Here is a 9,607-nt window from a genome sequence, read left to right as displayed (position 1 = left end):
CTGACCTCCTCTGATGTTAATAAAGCTTGCATATGGATCCGCACGTCTCACGTCTTCTCAGCCCCGTAACATCAGCATCTTGATATGCCACACCTGTGAGGTTGATGGATTATCTCGGCAAAGGAGAAGTGCTCACTAACACAGATTTAGACAGATTTGTGAACAATATTTGAGAGAAATAGGCCTTTTGTGTACATAGAAAAAGTCTTAGATCTTTGAGTTCAGCTCATGAAAAATGGGGGCAAAAACAAGAGTGTTGCGTTTATAATTTTGTTCAGTGTAGCACTAACAATAAATATATGCACAGATATTAATTTGTAGAATAGTACAGTAAAATTATTTCCATTAGATCTGTAGTGTGTAGTATTTCCTGTAGTTTTTTTTTTATTATTTTTTTATGATCAGTAATATCAAGTTCATGCCTGTCCGGTCTAAAAGAGAGGCTTGTTTGACTAAAAGCTTATCTAATTTAGTGATGAGCTGTAAACTGACCTACACGCCCTTGTGGCGAGAGAGAGCCAAGGGATTTCCTTTCCTCCTCCACCGTCAAGATGAACAATGTCGGGCCCCCCTCCTCAGGCCCAGGGAGACCGCAGCACTCCCTCACTGGCATTGTGGTATATTGCAGGTAATCTGAGATGGCACCAATAATTCATGGTTACGTGGGGCATGGCATCTGAGCAGCCCGAGCAGAAGATGTGCTTCTAAGGGCCCCCTCTGCAGGGTCAGCAGCCTGCTGCCTTCCATTTACATTAATTGATTCTCATCACTCCATGACTGATGGAATAGAATACTAGCTTATTACTCACTGAACACTGCTCTGCAGGCTACACTATATGCTAATGAGATAAACAGTATACATTATGAATTTTAATTTCTGGATTAATATCTAAAAGAGCATCTATCTATCTATCTATCTATCTATCTATCTGTTCATTCATTTGATCTAAATTAGCTTGTGATACAGATTATATCACAAGCAATATACATCTTTGTCAATTAATATTGTTATTTGGCATTTTCTGTATTTATGAATTTATTTTAGTTGTATATATTTTTTATTTTTAATACAGTTTAATTTCTGCTATTTTAATTTGTCACACTGACAAGTCAAGTGCACTGCATTCTGATTCTGTGGATAGTATATATACTTCAGAAACAGAAAGAGTAATATGTTATTAGATATTGTGGTAAAGTGTGAGCTCATAGGTTGTTCCCACGCTGTTTGAAACTCTCAACATAATTGCTTTTCTGAACTACCTTGAAAAAAAATGTATTAATGCTTTAAATTTCCTTATCTATAGATCACCTCACATTCCTTCAACATTCTAGGCAGCACCTGTGTCCTTGTGGATCTTATTGTCTCATTTAAGAGAGATGAAGAGATGCATGGAGAGATGGAGAAACCCTCAGCTGAGCTAATCCAGGGCCTCTAAAGAGGTTTAAAGTGCTCTGGTTACATCTAATCTTTTTGCTCAGACCCAGCTGAGCCTGAAACCTCTTCTCCATGATCGAAACGTACAAATAAAGGTCTCTCTCTAACCCGGTGCAGGTATGAAAGGCCGCTATGTGCTCTGTGGATTAGAGCGGACTTTCCCCCTCCCGTTTTCTCATTTAGAGAAAGGATGAAATAGAGGAGGGAAACAAAAAAGGACTTAGCTGTTTACAGAGTCGCTGCTCTACCCAGCAGGGGGACTTTTCAGGTTGCATTCACAGTATTAACATACATGGAACCATAATAATAAAAATATTAGAAAGATTCAAAAAGCTTCTCAAATTGTTTTAACTAGAGCCCTCATACATTTATGATTTCATATATATATATATATATATATATATATATATGAATGAATATATACTGATATATATATATATATATATATATATCAGTATATATTCATTCATATATATATATATATATATATATATATATATGAATGAATATATACTGATATATATATATATATATATCAGTACCAGTCATCACTATCAAGAAAAACAACTATAAAAATAGATTTATACAATTGTCAAAAAGATTATTATATATCTGAAGAGATTCCATGTTAATTTTGTTTACCGCTGTGGTTCAGACGCTCCTTTAAAGGAGATACTAGCAGAGACAAAGGAGTCTTGGACTTGGGATATTGGGTTGTGTTTGGTTTGATTTGTATTGTTTTGAGCACTTTTACATGGCTACAACAGCACTTTACACCAGCAGCCAGGCACCCCGCTTTACACACTGATGATGCTGACGTTTTCAGAAATATTATCTTTTCTGTTGTGTTTTGTTCTATTATAGTGATTTACTTTTGAGCTTAATAAAGCCTTTTCCTATTGAGTCTTATGTTTTCGTGTGTCCCTCCTTTTGTTGCTTCCCTTCGAGCCAGGGGTTGTAACAATTTATTATGAACTTCCAGTCATAGCCACAATTTTCCTTGGATGATTCAGCAATAAAATAAATAAAATATTATAAAATAAAATAAAAAGTACCAGAAATAGTAACAGACAAAAAATCATTCTCTTTAAATAATAATTAAAAAAAACATTAATTTATGAATGTATGAATAGGCAATCAACAACTTGTTTTTAAAAATTCAGGCAGTGCTGAAGACAGCTCTCCTCCACTGCGGGGCTTATCAGTTTCGCCGTCGCACGTTCTGATTTCATCCGTCGCACGCGGGATTCCGCAGTTCATACTTCATACAGGTACCGCGGTTACGTTCCTATAGTGAGCGGATTGCGCAATGTTTTTTTTTATATATAGCTTTGCTGACGATTCCACTCCAAATAGTGGCGTATGGTTTTATGTTGTTGTGTCGGGGCTATTTTTGGGGTTCTTCGTGCTTTAGTTGCTCGTGTTTATGCGCTAATGTGTGCAGTGAGAGCGGGTTTGTGCCTGTAATGAAGCTGTAGGTGCTTTATCAGCTGTCAGCACTGAATGTATCACTCATCGTGCTGTCAGCCCCATCAGCGACCTGTTTTGTCTGGACTGCAGTGTTCGGACAGGTACAAGCTATAATCCGTACTGAATCTACATTAATATGGGATTACTATTGATGTCTGATTAGTGGTAAATGAGTCAAACTCTGTATTTGTGCATAATGTGGCCCCCTAAAGTAACGCTTATTGTCTGAAAGTCATTTAAATATCAAACCAAGATTTTATTTGTTTATTTAACATACGTCTTTGAATACCTGTATGTGGAACATGCCTATAGCTGATATTATAAATACACCCCTGTATTACTCTGCCAGGAAATCTGTGTGAGCTTGATGGTAACTGGCTAAACGGCACCACAACTTAATGTCTAAAGATCTAGTACCAGTGGTTCTTGAACTTTTCGGTCTAGGTAACGTTACCACCTTCAGTCCAATCAGATCATCGAAGTAATCACTGACTCACCGATGTTTTTTTTTTTTTTTTTTCAGCTCTGGGCAAAAATAAATCTGAGTACAATGTTAAGGATAAGCAAGCAACATATTGTGATTATTATCAATATTCCCACAGTTCAAATAAATCAAGAACGAGCCTCATCATTTGCTTGACTAGACCTTTGCTGATTTGTAGCAGGCATTAGAAATGAAACATTGAAAAATAGGCTAACAGTTAGAATAAAATTAGTGCTTTTTATTCTTTTGTTTTTGTCGATTTCCATTTCATGATACATACATACATAATACAGTTCAAAAGTTTGGGGTCAGCAAGATTTTTGTATTATTTTTTTCAATTAAGTAATTAATGCTTTTATTCAGCAAGGATGTGATAAAAGTGACAGAGTAAAGACATAATGTTCTAAAAGATTTCCATTTTAAATAAATGCTGTTCTTTTGCACTTTGTTCCTCAATGAATCCACTGTTTCCACAAAAATATTAAGCAGCACAACTGTTTTCAATAAGAAATGTCTCTTGAGCATCAAATGAGTATTAGGATCATTTCTGAAGGATCATGTGACACCTTGAAGACCGGAGTAATTCATTCAAATAGAAAGGCATGTAAAATTGTAATAATATTTTAAATATATAACTGTTTTTCCTGTAAATAATAATAAATGCAGCCTTGGTGAGCAAAAGAGACTTCTTTCAGAAACATTTAAGAAAATCTTACTGACCCCAACATTTTGAATTGTACTGTTTTGAGAACCACTGCTTTAGACCAAATATCTGAGATTTAGTGACCAAGCAAATATTTAGTCACTAAAATGCTTATTTTTGCTCCTTTCAACCAGTCCATCAGACATTGTTATTCTGTCCAATGCCAAACCACACACACAGTATTATGGGATATCATAGTCAGTGAAGTATATGTATGGAATTGACCAGAGAACGGCATCTTAGTAGACAAGATGTGATGCATATGTTGGATTCATGTTGTTAGTTGTGAGAAATAAATAAATAAATAAATAAAACCGGGTGCAACTTTAGTGTTGGGGGTCAAATTGAATCTTGTTGGTTTCCGTGCAATTTGCCAAAAATCATTAGTCCTTAATTTTGAGTAAACATTGAATTTCTTGTGCTATTAAAATTTTAGTGTGTGACAAGCTACAATAACTTTTTTTAAATTTTTTTTTATCTGACTCTGCTGTTTTTTGAAGTGTTGATTTTTGGCAAATTGCATGGAAAGCAATGAGGCGGTCAGTATGACAAAAAGTTATAACAAAATTTGTACATCCTTTCCAAAACGCATCAGTGTGTCGAAACTTTGCATGCACATTCATGACTCTAAATGAGAAATACTCAAAAAAAATTCAAGAAGAAATAAATAGTTTAACCAGTGTGTCAATCAGTTTGAATATGGAATGAAACCTCAACCCAACAGGAGGGTGTGACTTAAGCGAGTGCACATGAACCTGTCTGCATCAGTCCAGTAAACCCGAATCCCTCAATACATCATTGCAAGGAAGCAGGTGATAATGTCCACAGATAAACACGTGTTACCTGCAGGTCTCTTAGGTAATCAGCACTAAAGCCCCTTAAGTCCGGGTGCAATGACAAAGTGGCCACCGTCACTTCCCTCACACGCATATGCATTCAGCCCTTATCTCTGTCAGCCTCAGTGTGGCATTCACGCCATGGACAGGAACAATGGGGCCTGTCGCTCACCTCCGTCAGCCTGAGTGACAGTGGGTGTGGATGCACTTGTGTCTGACTTCAGCTCTCTATCTTCCACAGAGCTGTTTTTCCAGTCCATATACTCCCCCCTTCCCTCCGTTTTCCTTTGCCGACGCATGGCAGCACAATAAAGGGCGTGTGTGTACCCCGCACTTCCTCCTCTGTTTGTTTAACTGAGCTTTAGAATGGACCTGCAGGTCTGTTCGCCACTTTTGTTTCCTCCACGGGAGAATTTGCCTTTTTTTGGCACACGGGGTCAAAACTGGGGATAGAAATGCTGACTAATGATTATGCGAGGATTGGGCTCGGTGAGGTGGAAATGTCAATGAAGTAACAGAAAGAGAGCGAGAGGAGGGAAACCGAGATAAGAATAAAGAAAAGAGTGAGTAATATCCGAGGTATGATATCATTCAAACCGGGACACTGCACCAGCGCACAGCCTTCAAAGTCATTCTACTCCCTTTATGTTCTTTTAAGTATGATTCATTGATGTTTTATCATGAAAACATTTGGATTATATTCAGACATTCGAAAATATTCCCAAACTAGTTTTTTAAATTGTGACTGGTCTTGTCTGTGTAGAACTCGCCGTCACGATTGTAGAATGTTGTTGGTGGTTGCTAAGGTGTTTTTGAGCGGTTGTGAGCACGTTGCTATGTGTCGCTAAGCTTGCTTTCTGGTTGGAACTCAAATATCCTTCTTAAGAACGAATGCTAAATTTTTGTTATAGTTATCTTCTGTTATAGTATTCTCACATAGCAAACTGTGGTAGTAGCATATAGCATATTTTATGATCAGAACTTATATTATAATATAGTATATATCATGTTTTTAACAGTAAGCAAGCATAACATTTTAGCATAATAAAACAATATGACACATCCTCTTAAGATTTCATTTTGTGCTTAAAGGGATACTCCACCCCAAAATGAAAATTTTGTCATTAATCACTTACCCCCATCGTTCCAAACCCGTAAAAGCTTCGTTCGTCTTCGGAACACAATTTAAGATATTTAAGAATTTTGGATGAAAACCGGAGGCTTGTGACTGTCACATTGACTGCCAATTAAATTACAATCTGACTCTGCTGTTTTTTGAAGTGTTGATTTTTGGCAAATTGCATGGAAAGCAATGAGGCGGTCAGTATGACAAAAAGTTATAACAAAATTTGTACATCCTTTCCAAAACGCATCAGTGTGTCGAAACTTTGCATGCACATTCATGACTCTAAATGAGAAATACTCAAAAAAAATTCAAGAAGAAATAAATAGTTTAACCAGTGTGTCAATCAGTTTGAATATGGAATGAAACCTCAACCCAACAGGAGGGTGTGACTTAAGCGAGTGCACATGAACCTGTCTGCATCAGTCCAGTAAACCCGAATCCCTCAATACATCATTGCAAGGAAGCAGGTGATAATGTCCACAGATAAACACGTGTTACCTGCAGGTCTCTTAGGTAATCAGCACTAAAGCCCCTTAAGTCCGGGTGCAATGACAAAGTGGCCACCGTCACTTCCCTCACACGCATATGCATTCAGCCCTTATCTCTGTCAGCCTCAGTGTGGCATTCACGCCATGGACAGGAACAATGGGGCCTGTCGCTCACCTCCGTCAGCCTGAGTGACAGTGGGTGTGGATGCACTTGTGTCTGACTTCAGCTCTCTATCTTCCACAGAGCTGTTTTTCCAGTCCATATACTCCCCCCTTCCCTCCGTTTTCCTTTGCCGACGCATGGCAGCACAATAAAGGGCGTGTGTGTACCCCGCACTTCCTCCTCTGTTTGTTTAACTGAGCTTTAGAATGGACCTGCAGGTCTGTTCGCCACTTTTGTTTCCTCCACGGGAGAATTTGCCTTTTTTTGGCACACGGGGTCAAAACTGGGGATAGAAATGCTGACTAATGATTATGCGAGCATTGGGCTCGGTGAGGTGGAAATGTCAATGAAGTAACAGAAAGAGAGCGAGAGGAGGGAAACCGAGATAAGAATAAAGAAAAGAGTGAGTAATATCCGAGGTATGATATCATTCAAACCGGGACACTGCACCAGCGCACAGCCTTCAAAGTCATTCTACTCCCTTTATGTTCTTTTAAGTATGATTCATTGATGTTTTATCATGAAAACATTTGGATTATATTCAGACATTCGAAAATATTCCCAAACTAGTTTTTTAAATTGTGACTGGTCTTGTCTGTGTAGAACTCGCCGTCACGATTGTAGAATGTTGTTGGTGGTTGCTAAGGTGTTTTTGAGCGGTTGTGAGCACGTTGCTATGTGTCGCTAAGCTTGCTTTCTGGTTGGAACTCAAATATCCTTCTTAAGAACGAATGCTAAATTTTTGTTATAGTTATCTTCTGTTATAGTATTCTCACATAGCAAACTGTGGTAGTAGCATATAGCATATTTTATGATCAGAACTTATATTATAATATAGTATATATCATGTTTTTAACAGTAAGCAAGCATAACATTTTAGCATAATAAAACAATATGACACATCCTCTTAAGATTTCATTTTGTGCTTAAAGGGATACTCCACCCCAAAATGAAAATTTTGTCATTAATCACTTACCCCCATCGTTCCAAACCCGTAAAAGCTTCGTTCGTCTTCGGAACACAATTTAAGATATTTAAGAATTTTGGATGAAAACCGGAGGCTTGTGACTGTCACATTGACTGCCAATTAAATTTTCATCCAAAATATCTTAAATTGTGTTCCGAAGATGAACGAAGCTTGTATGGGGTTGGAACGACATGGGTGTAAGTGATTAATGACACCATTTTCATTTTGGGGTGGAGTAACCCTTTAATTTTCTCACAATTTCTATACACTGCACTGCACCGGATGTTGTCCAATCGTGCATATAGAGTGCATTATAAAAAGTTTGTAAGAATGTTCCTGAATGCAGTTCTTAAAAGTTTAATTTTTTATTGTTATTATTTTATAGTAAGAATGAGAAGCATTGACGTTGAATACTAGTGTAAAGTACACATTTTTTTCTGAATGTGCCCCCTGGTTATAAGCGCGCTCATACTGTATGTGCTAAATTCTGCCAAAAATTGTCAGAATTGTCCCAATTTGATTCTGTCCCTATTTTTGTTTTTGTAGAGTTGTTATGAATTTAGAAAAAGTCATGTCACGCATGATCATGACCGATCATTCTTTACTTTATTGATCAGTGGTGTCACTTCAGAGAACTTGTGCACATCCGTAATAAATTAATTAAACATCTTGCCTATTGGGGATTTAAGACAAAGTGGAGATTATTTTAAGAGTTTAAAAAAAAAAAATCACAATAATTTTTAAGTAGACATTCTTTCAAGAATTCAAAGTTTTGTCTTTAGAACATTCCTAATAAATGTTTTTGGGAATACAAAATATTCTTAAGTTAAAGTTAAGAATTTTGTGAATCTGGACTCTCCTTCATTATGGGATAAAAAATCATAAGTCTGATTAGATCGGTAATAGCACATCTCTTTTTGACCTTTTATGTTTTATGTACAGGGTATGATAACGCTAGAATTGAACTTGCATCTCCTGCACATAGTAATAAGCCACCTTTTATTTCTAAGACTTTTTTAAATTTCCCATAATGCTTTGTCACAGCAGTGCTTTAAAGATGGCATCCACCTGCTCTGCAAAGGCAGCGGTAATCACATTCCCACAATCTCCAGGATCTTAGTTGGGCTTATTTATGAATGGCAGCGTATGACAGTGGTTTGGGCAGAGGTGTGTGGCTGCCCATCACTGGATCCACTGATTCTACAGCGCGGGGGGGAGAGGAATGCGGACCGGCTGTCCTCTATCTTTGAAGCCCACGTTAAAATGACTGCCGCTCCCCCTCCTCCGGTATAAGTCGCAGCGCAGGGGCCACAGATAGAGCCTGTGTTTGATCTGAAGGTCGCCAGCCCTTCGCCCGTGTTGAGAGATACCTGGCTGACGTGGCTGCTTCTTATTTAATAACATGAAGGGGAAGCGAACTCTCTCTCATAATTAGGCCTAATTACCAAGCAGGTGTTGACAGATGGCCCACGAAGAGACAAACTGCCTTTATCCAGAGTCTTAGAGTCAGATTACTGGAGCTGTCTTATCTGTTACACCAAGAGAGCTGAAAAACGCTCTCTCTTTCTCTTCATCCTCCCATCAGAAACAGGCATTCTCATTTCATACCTGCCTTTGCCTGTACATTTAGTTACAGATCCTAATTCAGCACAATATTGACAACATCATTTTGGGCCATAATAATTGCGTTTCCGAGAATGCATTTGCATTTTGATCAAAATGCAGTAAAAAATGTAGGGCTGTCAAAATGACTGAAGAACTAAATTCGAATTTTCCACTTAAATATGATCAAAATTCGAATTATATCCGAATTTAAAAGGCATAATTTCAGTTAGAGGGAAAAAAAGCTTTTGGCTTCTCTCCTGAGGCCACAAGAGGGCGCATCGAGCAACATATTATGCACGTTTCTTCAAAGCGTAATAAAATAACACGACT

The 9,607-nt window shown here is 37.7% G+C and overlaps 1 protein-coding gene across 3 annotated transcripts in view; it reads left to right on the top strand.

Annotated features, from left to right (window-relative positions):
• The first annotated feature begins 2,634 nt into the window (after nucleotides 1-2,634).
• gnb1l (guanine nucleotide binding protein (G protein), beta polypeptide 1-like) overlaps nucleotides 2,635-9,607 on the top strand; it is a 57,074-nt gene continuing 50,101 nt past the window's right edge. For all 3 annotated transcript variants that reach the window (XM_016572814.1, XM_016572812.1, XM_016572813.1), the window contains exon 1: nucleotides 2,635-2,706. The gene's annotated coding sequence lies outside the window, so the exon portion shown is untranslated. The remainder of the gene's footprint in view (nucleotides 2,707-9,607) is intronic.

This window comes from Sinocyclocheilus rhinocerous, unplaced genomic scaffold (genome assembly GCF_001515625.1).
Source record: "Sinocyclocheilus rhinocerous isolate Xijiao unplaced genomic scaffold, SAMN03320098_v1.1 scaffold352, whole genome shotgun sequence".
NCBI lineage: Eukaryota > Metazoa > Chordata > Actinopteri > Cypriniformes > Cyprinidae > Sinocyclocheilus > Sinocyclocheilus rhinocerous.
Note: the sequence above shows the minus strand (reverse complement) of the source record. Positions and strands in the feature narration are given on the sequence as shown.